Source organism: Macaca thibetana, chromosome 9 (genome assembly GCF_024542745.1).
Source record: "Macaca thibetana thibetana isolate TM-01 chromosome 9, ASM2454274v1, whole genome shotgun sequence".
In the NCBI taxonomy this organism is placed as follows: domain Eukaryota; kingdom Metazoa; phylum Chordata; class Mammalia; order Primates; family Cercopithecidae; genus Macaca; species Macaca thibetana.
In genome coordinates this window covers 32,806,377-32,819,236 of record NC_065586.1, presented here as the reverse complement: position 1 = coordinate 32,819,236, position 12,860 = coordinate 32,806,377, and the positions used below count along the sequence as shown (strand labels likewise).

At 43.1% G+C, this 12,860-nt stretch overlaps 1 pseudogene; it reads left to right on the top strand.

The window, feature by feature from the left end:
* The first annotated feature begins 10,555 nt into the window (after positions 1-10,555).
* On the top strand, positions 10,556-11,348 carry LOC126962947 (60S ribosomal protein L7a-like; annotated as a pseudogene).
* Positions 11,349-12,860: the final 1,512 nt, after the last annotated feature.

The window sequence follows — 12,860 nt, the reverse complement described above, 5'->3', positions numbered from 1 at the left end:
AGTGACTGCCCTCACCATGGGCAAAGGAGCCTTGACTGGTGGGTGCTGGTCATTGATACCAGGCAAGAATGAGATTAAATATCACATGCTAAAGTGAATTCATTAGAGTCACTTATTTAACTTTCAAAAACTCTTTTTCTCATCATTTTAAGGTTCCTCGTTAACTACTTGAGACTTGTTGCCTTTCGTTCCAATTTTTATGTTTACAACCCAAAATGGTCCCTCTCTGCCCTGCTTCCTTTCCTAGGTCACTGGAGGGTGTAACCAATAGACTTTGCCTGGTACTACAGTAGCAGGGCCCTGCCTCTCATTTATTTTGGAGGGAAGGACAAGAGATAAAATAGGCAGAAATCCAGAGAGGAGGAAATGAAAGGTCAAACATTAACTCCAGCCTAAAGCACATGGTGCAATCCAGCTTCTGGAGAATTCTGTGCTGGGAAAGAAGGTATTGGCAGGCAATTAACAAAGTCCCACTTTGTTCCTCACTTGGCATAGATGCCATGAATTAGGACCTGGGCTGAGTGACAAAATAAACTACTCATGCTGGCATGATTCCTCACTCACAATTGACAGCTATTGCTTAAATGAACATAGAAACATTTTTAAACGCTTCTGAAAAGTTAGTCTAAGACAGTATTTTTTAAAATTGGATCCATGGCATCAGAATTTCCTGGGATAATTGTTTAAAATGTACATTTCGGCCCATCCCATCCCCCAACTCCTGCCACCAGATCGACTGAACCAGAATCTCTGGAGGTGGGTTAAACACAGTTGAACAAGAGGTCCAAGTGATTTTAATGCATCCTGAAGTTCGAGGTCTAGAATATCATGTAGCACACTGTAAAATGAATAGGCATTTTCTTGCCCATGAATACAAGATTCCAGTAAGTCCTTTTTTTTACTATTTCTCAGTGAGCTTCTCTTCCTCCTGCCCCTACTTTTTGCCTCCTAAATTAAACAGCTTCTCTTCTCTCTGCCTCAAAGTCTCCCCTGATCCATAGCCTAGATCTGATATTTTAGAATAGATTCTAGTGTTCATAGGAATATTTGTGTGAAATAATTACCTAGAGCTCCTCAGAGTTTAAAAGCTTCACATCTAGAAATATAGACTCAATACCCAAGCAGTTAAATTTAGTCAAATAGTATTGCTTTGTAAAACCAAGAGAGGTCTATCATTATAAAGGAGAAATTCCCTTTGAACCAAAATGTTGGTGACCATTAAAAACATGGTGGGACAAAAGATAGAGATCCCATCCACCTGTAAGCGATTCTCAACTGCAGGCAGTTTTGTCCCCCCAGGGATATTTGGTAATGTCTGGAGGCGTTTTAGGTCATCACAACAGGGGGATGCTACTGGAATCCACTGGGCCAAAGGCAGGGATGCGACTCAACATTCTACATTGCCCAAGACAGCTCCTAAAACAAAGAATTTCATGTCAAGCACCAGAGTTGAGAAACCCTATCATAAATCATAGGGCTGTTTTTTTTAAAAGGTCAACCGGGGCCGGGCGCGGTGGCTCAAGCCTGTAATCCCAGCACTTTGGGAGGCCAAGACGGGCGGATCACAAGGTCAGGAGATCGAGACCATCCTGGCTAACATGGTGAAACCCTGTCTCTACTAAAAATACAAAAAACTAGCCGGGCGAGGTGGCGGGCGCCTGTAGTCCCAGCTACTTGGGAGGCTGAGGCAGGAGAATGGCGTAAACCCGGGAGGCGGAGCTTGCAGTGAGCTGAGATCCAGCCACTGCACTCCAGCCTGGGCGACAGAGCGAGACTCTGTCTCAAAAAAAAAAAAAAAAAAAAAAAAAAAAGATTTAAAAGGTCAACCGGACTTGCTAAGATTAGATGAGAACTGGATGACATTAAAGATAAGAAGCAACAACAGAGACACTCAAGAAAGCCAGGAGCAGAAACCAGAGGGCACTCCAGTGAAGGAACAAGAACTGTGGATTTCTGGGGTAGTCTGACACTTGGAAAAGGGAAAGGGAGCTCATGCTGAGGACAAATGTGACAGACACTGTTGGTTTGTACCAGAATTAATTCTTCCCACCTTCCAAAGTGATATGATTAGAGCTGGGCTTATCACTGCCCAAGGCCACACTGCATATCCTGGCTACTGCGCAGCTGGTATGACAATGTGACTAAGTTCTGACGAATGAAGCGTGAGCTGATGTCATGTATGCAACTTCCACCCTGAAAGGAAATTGTTGCCCTTCTTCCTAGTGAACTGAAACATGGACAAACCCATAACAAAGCCTTGGCCAGCAAACTCTTTACTAAAGATGCAGATAGTGGCCAGGCACGGTGGCTCACGCCTGTAATCCCAGCACTTTGGGAGGCCAAGATGGGCGGATCACCTGTGGTTGGGTGTTTGAGACCAGCCTGGCCAACATGGTGAAACCCCATCTCTACTAAAAACACAACAATTAGCCAGATGTGGTGACACGTACCTATAGTCCCAACTACCTGGGAGGCTGAGGTGGGAGAATCGCTTGAACCTGGGAGGCAGAGGTTGCAGTGAGCAGAGATCATGCCACTGCACTCCAGCCTGAACAACAGAGCAAGACCCTGTCTCAAACAAATGAAAAAAATAAATAAATAAAAGTTACAGATAGTAAATACTTTTGGCTTTGTGGTCCATTTGGTTTTTGTTGCAACTACTCAGCTCTACCTGTTAAAGCAACTGTAGACAGTATGTTAACAAATGAGTGTGGCTGGGTGCCAATAAAACTTTATTTGCAAAAACAATCTGGGAACCATCATTTGTATACCTCTTCCCTAGGAAACGACAGAAGAACAAGATGAAAGGATCATAGGTCCCTGATAAACTTAATAAAGTGAGATACCCCACCAACTCAAATCATTGTTAAGAGCTATTAACATGAGACAAAAATGAACATCTCTATTTTTTTTTTGGTTTGTTTGTTTTGAGATGGAGTTTCGCTCTTCTTGCCCAGGCTGGAGTGCAATGGCACGATCTCAGGTCACTGCAACCTCTGCCTCCCGGGTTCAAGCGATTCTTCTGCCTTAGCCTCCCAAGTAGCTGGGATTACAGGCATGAGCCATCATGCCCCGCTAATTTTTGTATTTTTAGTAGAGACAGGGTTTCACCATTTTGGATAGGCTAGTCTCAAACTCCTGACCTCAGGTGATCCACCTCCTTCGGCCTCCCAAAGTACTGGGATTACAGACGTGAGCCACCACGTCTGGCCCTCTATTTCTTAAATGTTGTAGCTTTGGGAGTCTTTGTTATAGCTACTTAATCATTACCCTAAACAGACTATCATTTTCGGACTGAGTTAGGCACCTTACATATTTTTTCATTTTAATCTTTATAAAAACATTGTTAAAAGAAAAACCTTAGACAAATTAATTTAACAGGAGTTTAATTGAGCAAAATCAATTCATGAACCAGGCAACTCCAAACCAGAGTGGGCTCAGAGAGGCTCCAAAGCAGCCATGTGGTGGAAGAAGATTTATGTATAGAAAAAGGAAAGTGAAGTACAGAAAATGTAAGTGAGGTACAGAACCAGCCAGATTGGTTACAACTTGACAGTTGCCTTATTTGGACATAGTTTGAACAGTTGCCTATATTTGATTGACCAAAACCAAAACACGAATAGGTTACAGAATGTTTACACATCCAGTTAGGTTACAGTTCACTATGTACAGAGAAACCTTGAGGCCAGACTTAAAATATGTAAAGAGGCAGTTTTAGGCTAAATGTAATTTAACAAGATATTGAAATCAGTATTACCCTATTTTATAAATGGAGAATCTGAGGCTCAGGGACATTTACTGCCCTGTCCGCAGTGGTAGGAAATAGCAGAGTTGGGACTTGTGGTTTGAATTCTGGCGTATCTTACTTCAAGATTATGTATCTTAAAAAAAAAAAAAAAAAACAGTCATATACAAAGACATGCATAGCACAACTATTTATGGTTTTAGGGGTAAAAGATTGATTCTGGGCTTGTTTTGCAACACTGTGCTATGTACCAGTAAACAATAATATGCAAAGCACATGCAGAAAAAAGCACTCAGAATTCTCCCGTTATCAGCCCAAGTTATCTCCTAGTTATCTGGTTTGTGCTTTCAAAATCCAGCCCAATGGCTACTTCTTCCACAGAAGCTTTCCTGAGCCCTCTGTCCTCAACTCAACTCTTACAGGCCTGATAGTTTGTAAACTTTAATGGGTATTTTGGTTTCAAAATGTATGATTATCTTTCCAGGGATGGGCAGCCCCCCACAACTCCAAATGGGTTGCAGACTCCTCCAGAGCAGAGCTGGCCTCTTAACCTCATCAACCCCATAGTGCCAAGTACTACGCCTTACACACAAAACGCTATTGCAGGTTACAGGTGGGCCACTGGTCTGTGACTCTAACAAGCCCTGGTGTAGTAGTTCATTTTCAGGCTGCTGATAAAGACATACCAGAGACTGAGTAATTTATAAAGGAAAAGAGGTTCAATGGACTCACAGTTCCACATGGCTGAGGAGGCCTCACAGTCATGGCAGAAGATGAATGGCACATCTTACCAAGCAAAAGGGGTTTCTCCTTATAAAGCCATCAGATCTCATGAGACTTATTCACTACCATGAGAACAGTATGGGGGAAACCACCTCCATGATTCAATGATCTCCCACCGGGTCCCTCTCACAACACATGGGAATTCTGGGAGCTACAATTCAAGATGAGATTTGGGTGGGGACACACCCAAACCATATCACCTGGCAAGGGAAGGAGGTCAATGAAGGACTGAGCTGTTTCATATCTCAGTGTTCTCATTAATACTGGGCATTCACTTCATGGGAAGATTGCTCATGTGACATGCCCAAAGAGTTTATGTACTCTTACATATAGGAATGAGGTTAGGTCAGATTGCTCCATCCTCATGTGCTTCAGAAAAGCAAAACCTGGGGAATTTCAAGCATCTCCTTTGCTCCGTTGCTGACAGAGGTCTGCCTTGTTTTCCCTTGTGACATGTTTGCATTTCACTCTCAAAGTGTGCTTACCTCAGTTTTTCATTTATAGTTGGATTTTCTACTGTTCTCATTTAATTCCTTCTCAGATTCTCCAACTGCGTGTTGCCCATGAGCTACATGGTACCCAATAGTAATACGATACCATGTAAAGGCCACCAGGAACCATTCTCCTAGACTCAAGTGACCAGGTTCTGCTAACTTTACAATCCCAAGCACCTGCCAGCAACCAGAAAACAACCTCAGGTCAGCTTCCTTCTCCAATCCTAAAATCTGTTTTGTGACCTTGCTGTGCACAGAGAACTCCTAGAAGCCTCCTTCCTAAGTCACTATTAGCTTTCTCATCAGCCATATTTCCAAACCAAAATAACTCATCAGTGAGAAAATAATGCAAAAACTTGAGAAATATTACCAGAATCATAACTTCTATTCTCCCTTTTGAGATTGAGGATCCTCCAGGGCAGGGTCTGAGTCCCGTTCGTCTATTTACCAATTTTTAAAATATATATTTGTGGGTACATAATAGGTGTATATATTTGTGAGTTACATGAGATATTTTGACGCAGGCATTGAATGTGTAATAATCACATCAGGGTAAATGGAGCATCCATCACCTCAAGCGTTTATCATTTCTTTGTATTACAAACATTCCAATTATACTCTTTTAGTTTTTATTTTATTTATTTATTTATTTATTTATTTATTTATTTATTTATTGTTGAGACATAGTCTCACTTCGTCACCCATGATGGAGTACAGTGGCACAATCTTAGCTCACTGCAACCTCCGCCTTCTGGGTTCAAGCAATTTTCCTGCCTCAGCCTCCTGAGTAGCTGGGATTGCAGGTGCCCGCCACTACACGAGGCTAATTTTTTTGCCTTTTGTTTTTTTAATAAAGACAGGGGTTTTTACCATGTTGGCTAGGCTGGTCTCGAACTCTTGACCTCAGGTGATCCACCCACCTCAACCTCCCAAAGTGCTGGAATTACAGGCATGAGCCTGGTTATAACCATGCCTGGTTATTTTAAAATGTATAATTAAATTATTTTAGTTATATTAAAATGTATAATTAAATGATTATTGACTATAATCAACTTATGGTGCTCTCAAATAGTAAATCTTCTTCATTCTATTTTTTGTATCCATTAACCACCCCCACTCCCACTCCCAGTTCCCCACCACCCTTCCCAGCCTCTGGTAACCATCCTTCTACTCTCCATCTCCATGAGTTCAATTGCTTTAATTTTTAGCTCCCACAAATAAGTCAGAATATATGAAGCTGGTCTTTCTCTGCCTGACTTATTTCACTTAACATAATGTCCTCCAGTTCCATCCATGTTGTTACAAATGACAAGACTTCCTTCTTTTTATGGCTAAATAATATTCCATTGTGTGTATGTATCATATTTTCTTTATCCATTTGTCTGTTGATGGACACTTAGGTTATTTCCAAATCTTGGCTATTGTGAATAGTCCTGTGGTAAACATGGGAGTGCAAATATCTCTTTGCTATATTGAATTCCTTTCTTTGGGGTATAGATCTAGCCCTATTCAGCTTTATACCCCTAATGTCCAGCCTTTCTACATTTAGTAGTTGATCAAGAAATGTTTGTTGATCTAAAATGATTCGCAGCATCCCTTGCATCAAAGGAAGACAGCTGTGCCAAGTGGGAGTGAATTCTCACTGTGAAGCCCACAGGGGACTGGTCTTCCAAAATCAGGCACTGTCACCCCCTCCACCCCCACCCACTGGAAGCACCGGCCTGTTACCCTTTATCACAGTAAGAACAAATACTCAGTTGGTTATGACGAAAGATGCAAAGAGGCCATCACATGCCTTCTAATTAATTAAGGTGGATTAAATCACAGACATTAAAGATTTTGAGTGTTCTGTTATTTTAGCTTTATATTTAAAGACTCGGTGATGACCTGTTCCTCTGTGTGCCATGAATCATGTGGTGAATAAGTGATTTAAGGTAACTACTACATTATACCCAGGAGGGCCTGTCGATATGGCTTGCTATCAACTGCCACTTTATATCAAGGCTAATGGAATGAAATGTAATAGGAAATCCTGGTTTGGAGGAAAATAAAAGAGTGGTTGTTCATTGATTAAATTTACCTGAAAGTCTGACATATCCATCGACTAAATGTTGTATTTCTGAATGAGTCATGTGCTTTTAAGAGCCTGCCAGTAAAATGCTGGTTGCATTTTTGACTGATCACCAAAACCATTTGTTCACTAGGTGAATGTCTATGATCCTAGGGACCGGGAGCTTCAGAAGCTCCAAACATGCCCAGTCAGTACTGTGGGGCTTGATTGATCCTATCTGCTGCTGAAGACCCAACCCAGTGGGCCAAGAACACAGATCAGAAAGGCCCTGTGAATAAACTGGCCCAAAGCTCACATTCCGCAGATGAGGAAACCTTTCTGCTACACTGATCAGTTTCCTATTGCTGCTGTAATAAATTACCCCCAACCTAGTGACTTTAAGCGACACAGATATACTCTCTTCTGGTTCTGAAGGTCAGAAGTCTAAAATGGAGGCCTGGCATGGTGGCTCATGCATGTAATCCCAGTACTTTGGGAGGCCACAGCAGGAAGATCACTGGAGGCCTTTGGAGACCAGCCTGGGCAAAATGGTGAGACCTCATCTCTGCAAAATTAAAACAAAAAGAAAAATTAGCCTGATGTGGTGGCATACACTGATGTCCCAACTACTCGAGAGGCTAAGGCGGGCGGGATGGGAGAATCATCTGAGGTCAGGAGTTTGAGGCTGCAGTGAGCTATGATCATACCAGTGCACTCTAGCCTGGGCAACAGAGTGAGACCCCATCTCAAAAAAAAAGTCTAAAATGGATCTGCAAGGCTGGGTTCCTTTTGGAGTTTCCATGAGAGTATTTCTCTCCTTTCCTTTTCCGGCTCCTAGTGACCACCTGCATCTTTCAGCTCTTGCCTGCTTTTCTTCATCTGTAAAGCCAATAGGGCAGAGTCTTCTTTCCCATATGACCTCCTGTCTCTCTCTTATAAGAGTCCCTGTGACTATATGGGCCTACCCAGGTAATCCAGAATCGTCTCCCCAACTCAAGACCCTAAAATGAATCCCATCTACAAAGTGCCTCTGCCACATAAGGTAACATATTCACAGTTTCCAGGGAGTAGAATGTTGACATCTCTGGAGGACCATTACTCAGCCAGCCTTGCTGTCAAAAGAGGAAATTTTGTCAACAAACCACTGAAAATATTTCTCTACAGCCTCAATTGACAGAAGTTCAGGTATCTTGTCATTCTCTGGCAGATGCAGTGGTGAGAGCACAGACTATGAGCGTAAGAATCAGGCGGGCTAAGTCTGAGCCTGGCTCTGCCATTCACAAGCTCTGCAGGCTTGGACCAAGCCATTTATGAATGGTTGATGCCACAAAAGCCTCGAAACCTTGAAGGAAGTGGTAGGAAATGAGGCAAGTAGACAGAGGGTGAGAGACTTGAAGTGCCCTGATGAGCTGCATGCAGAAATATGAGTTCCATGAAAGCAGAGATCTCCTTTGCTTTGTCTACCCCTACATCCTCAGTGCCTAGAATAGTGCTACCATAGGAAATGTTTGATCAATGAGTGTTCAATGTCATGAACAGGTTCATATTAAAACTGACCCTGGTGAACACTTTTACATGACTGGCAGGAATGTAAACTGGTATAACCATTATAGAAAACAGTATGGAGATTCCTTGAAGAACTAAAAGTAGAACTACCAATAGATCCAGCAATCCTACTGGGTATCTACTCAAAAAAAAAAAAAGAAGCCATTATATGGAAAAGATAAATGCACATGCATGTTTATTGCAGCACAATTCACAATTGCAAAGATATGGAACCAATCTAAGTGCCCATCAACCAAATGGATAAGGAAACTGTAGTATATATACCCCATGGAACACTGCTCAGCCATTAAAAGGAAGAAAATAATGTATTTTGCAGCAACTTGGATGGAGCTGGAAGCCATTATTCTAAGTAAAGTAACTCAGGAATGGAAAACCAAATATTGTATGTTCTCACTTATAAGTGGGAGCTAAGCTATGAAGATGCAATGGCATAAGAATGATGTAATGAACTTTGGGGAATCATGTGGAAAGATGGGAGAAGGCTGAAAGATAAAAGGCTACATATTGGGCACAGTGTACACTGTTTGGGTGATGGGTACACCCAAATCTTAGAAATCCGCACCAAAGAACTTATTCACATAACCAAAAACCACCTGTACCCCCAAAAACTATTGAAATAAAAATTAAAAGTAAAATAAAATTGACCCTGGCATAGAGTTGGGTTCAATAAATACTTGTGAGTGAATAATATAATACATGAATTTTAGTGGAGATGTGATTTAGTGGCTTTTATTATTTCCTCCTCAAAAAGGGTTGCAAACTCCAATGCATAAGGTGCCAGGAGGCTGAGGGAGAGAAAGTGTAGCTGGTCTAAAATGCACAAAGACCAGTCAGCCCCTGATTATTGTTACCACTGAGAATTTGGGCTCAGCGCAGCCAGATTTTCTGATATTTTTATTTAAAGAGACACCCCAAATCCAGGTTTTCATAGGAGATCATTGGTTTTTAAACATTGTCTCAAATTATTTTAAGCATCGTTCGTTAGGGCCAGCTAACTATCTGCCAGCCAAATTCAGACCAAGACCCTTACTTTGCTATGTCTCCTCTTCCACCTTCCTTAACTTCCAGGGCAGTGCAAGTTTGATAATGAGATAACCTTGAATGGCTTATTGATCAGAATTTAAAAAGGAAAGAAGAGAAGGGTTTCCCTCACACATAAAAAAGCTCAGCCTAACAAGATTCCTATGTGGGCCCCCTCCTAAAAAATAAATCGAGATCAGAGAGATGACAACTTGCTGCCAATCAGACCACAGCAACTAGAAACACAGCCTTCTCTTTGTGAGGCTTGAGGTGTCGCTGATAAATTAAGCAGAGCCCAAGGACAGTCCTAGATCCTAGAACTCCACTCAAGTCCTCAGATTGCAATTACAAGGTAAGAAACACCACTTAGACCCCGTTGCAGAGTACCATCTTCATAACTAAGATGCACATACTTGTCTACTGATGTCTTTTATTTAAACACGGATTATCTACTTCCTCAGATTTTTTTAATGACAAACCATCACTGATCCCCCCGTCTGGGAAGCACCGTTTCTTATCCAGCATCAGTGGGCAGGCTCTCAGATGTGCAGGCTCAGGCTCAGCATGTAGCAGCTGCTCTAACAGGTACAGGCTGAAGGGGATGGGAGTTCAGACATGCCTCAGGATGGAAAGATGAGAAGTTCCAGGTGGAGTTTTATCTGTTCTGGCAATTATCCAGTGACCGTGGAAGAGTCAGCGACCCTTTCTGGGCCTCAGTTTCCAAATCTGTAGACTAAGGGAGCTGCCAGGTAATTGTTGTTACCAGAAAGGTGTCCTGATCCAGACCCCAAGAGAAGGTTCTTGGATCTTGCACAAGAAATAATCTGGGGCGAGTCCATAAAGTGAAATTTTATTAAGAAAGTAAATGGATAGCTCTCTCTCCCCCTGTCGCCCAAGATGCCGAAAGGAAAGAAGGCTCAGGGGAAGAAGGTGGCTCCGGCCCCTGCTGGCGTGAAGAAACAGGAGGCCAAGAAAGTGGTGAATCCCCTGTTTGAGGAAAGGCCTAAGAATTTTGCCATTGGACAGGACATCCAGCCCAAAAGAGACCTCACTCACTTTGTGAAATGGCCCCGCTATATCAGGTTGCAGTGGCAGAAAGCCATCCTCTATAAACGGCTGTCCTGCAATTAATCAGCTCCCCCAGGCCCCAGACCACCAAACAGCTACTCAGCTGCTTAAGCTGGCCCACAAGTACAGACCAGAGACAAAGCAAGAGAAGAAGCAGAGGCCATTGGCCCGGGCCGAGAAGAAAGCTGCTGGCAAAGGGGACGTCCCCACTAAGAGGCCACCTGTCCTTCGAGCAGGAGTTAACACTGTCACCACCTTGGTGGAGAACAAGAAAGCTCAGCTAGTGGTAATAGTACACGACGTGGATCCCATTGGGCTGGCTGTCTCCTTGCCTGCCATGTGTCATAAAATGGGGGTCCCTTACTGCATTATCAAGCGGAAGGCAAGACTGGGCCGTCTAGTCCACAGGAAGACCTGCTCCACTGTCGCCTTCACACAGGTGAACTCGGAAGACAAAGGTGCTTTAGCTAAGCTGGTGGAAGCTATCAGGACCAATTACAGTGACAGATACAATGAGATCTGCCGTCACTGGGGCGGCAATGTCCTGGGTCCCAAGTCTGTGGCTTGCATTGTGAAGCTCGAAAAGGCAAAAGCTAAAGAACTTGCCACTAAACTGGGTTAAATGTACACTGTTGAGTTTTCTGTACATAAAAATAATTAAAATAATACAAATTTATAAAAGAAAAAAGAAAGTAAAAGGATAAAGAATAGTTACTCCATTGGGCAGAGCAGTGGTGTGGGCCACTCAGCTGCTTGTGCTTATAGTTACTTCTTGATCGTATGCTAAACAAGAGGTGGATTATTCATGAGTTTTCTGGGAAAGAGGTGGGCAATTCCTGGAACTGAGGGTTCCTCTCCCATTTAGATCATATAAGGTAACTTCCCGATGTTGCCATGGCATCTGTAAACTGCCATGGTGCTGGTGGGAGTGTCTCTTAGCATGCTAATGCATTATAATTAGCATATAACATGCAGTGAAGACGACCAGAGGTCATTCTCATTGCCATCTTGGTTTTGGTGGGTTCTGGCCGCTTCTTTACCACAACCTATTTTATCAGCAAGGTCTTTATAACCCGTATCTCGTGTTGACCTCCTACCTCATCCTGTGACTTAGAATGCCTTAACCTCCTAGGAATGCAGCCCAGTAGGTCTCAGCCTTATTTCAACCAGCCCCTATTCATGATGGAGTCGCTCTGGTTTGAATGCCTCTGACATGGTGACTCAAGCCTATACTCCCAGCTACTTGGGAGGCTCAGGTAGGAGAATCACCTGAGCTCAGGGGTTTGAGGCTGCAATGAGCCATGATACACCACTGCACTTCAGCCTGGGTGACAGAACGAGGCTTCCACTAAAAAGAAAAGAAGAAGAAAGGAAAAAGAAGGAAGAATTTTTTAAAAAGGAAGAGGAGGAAGGAAGAAGAGAGCTGGTAGTGAAATGACTTGCAGGTCCTCCCTGATGTGGCAGTCTCTGATTTTGTGACTCCACCTCCCTTGGTGATACCATCCACTTCCTCTAGTGTCACGTAGAACTTCAGTGATGCCCACCAGCATCTGCCAGGCATGGAAGCAACGGAGCATGCAAAAACCCAAGAGAGGGAATAATAGAACCTGCTTCCTCCACATTTCCCTTGACCAGATCAAACTGATCGACAGCAACTTGGGTAGCAAACCCCCTAGCCAGTTGCCCACCTATTTGTACCATGACTTAAAGGAAGCCAAACAATTTCACCCTAAAATATATTTCCTTGACGTATTTCAAGATGGCTATTCAGAAGGGCTGGAAATAGAAGAGTAGCTAAGAAGCTGTCTTTTGCAGAGAAATTTGCATCTGTAGAGAAAGCCTGTGTCCCTGCAGCCAGGCTTTCCGAGGTCCTCCCTGGTCCAGATCTAGGAAAGATGAACTGAGAGTCTGACATCTCTCAAGATCTGAAAGGAACATTTCCCACCTTTTCTCTCCAAGGGCTGCTACCCGTGAGGTTTCACCTGCATAACAAGACCACCTTTGCTAGCCAGGCATCCTCTTCTCTCCTTTCCATAACCTGTTTTGCCCATTCTCACCTGATTTACCACCATAACCTGTTTTGGGCTGGGTTCTGGGCCCCCATTCTTTGTGCCCTCTCAAGATGGTATAAAAG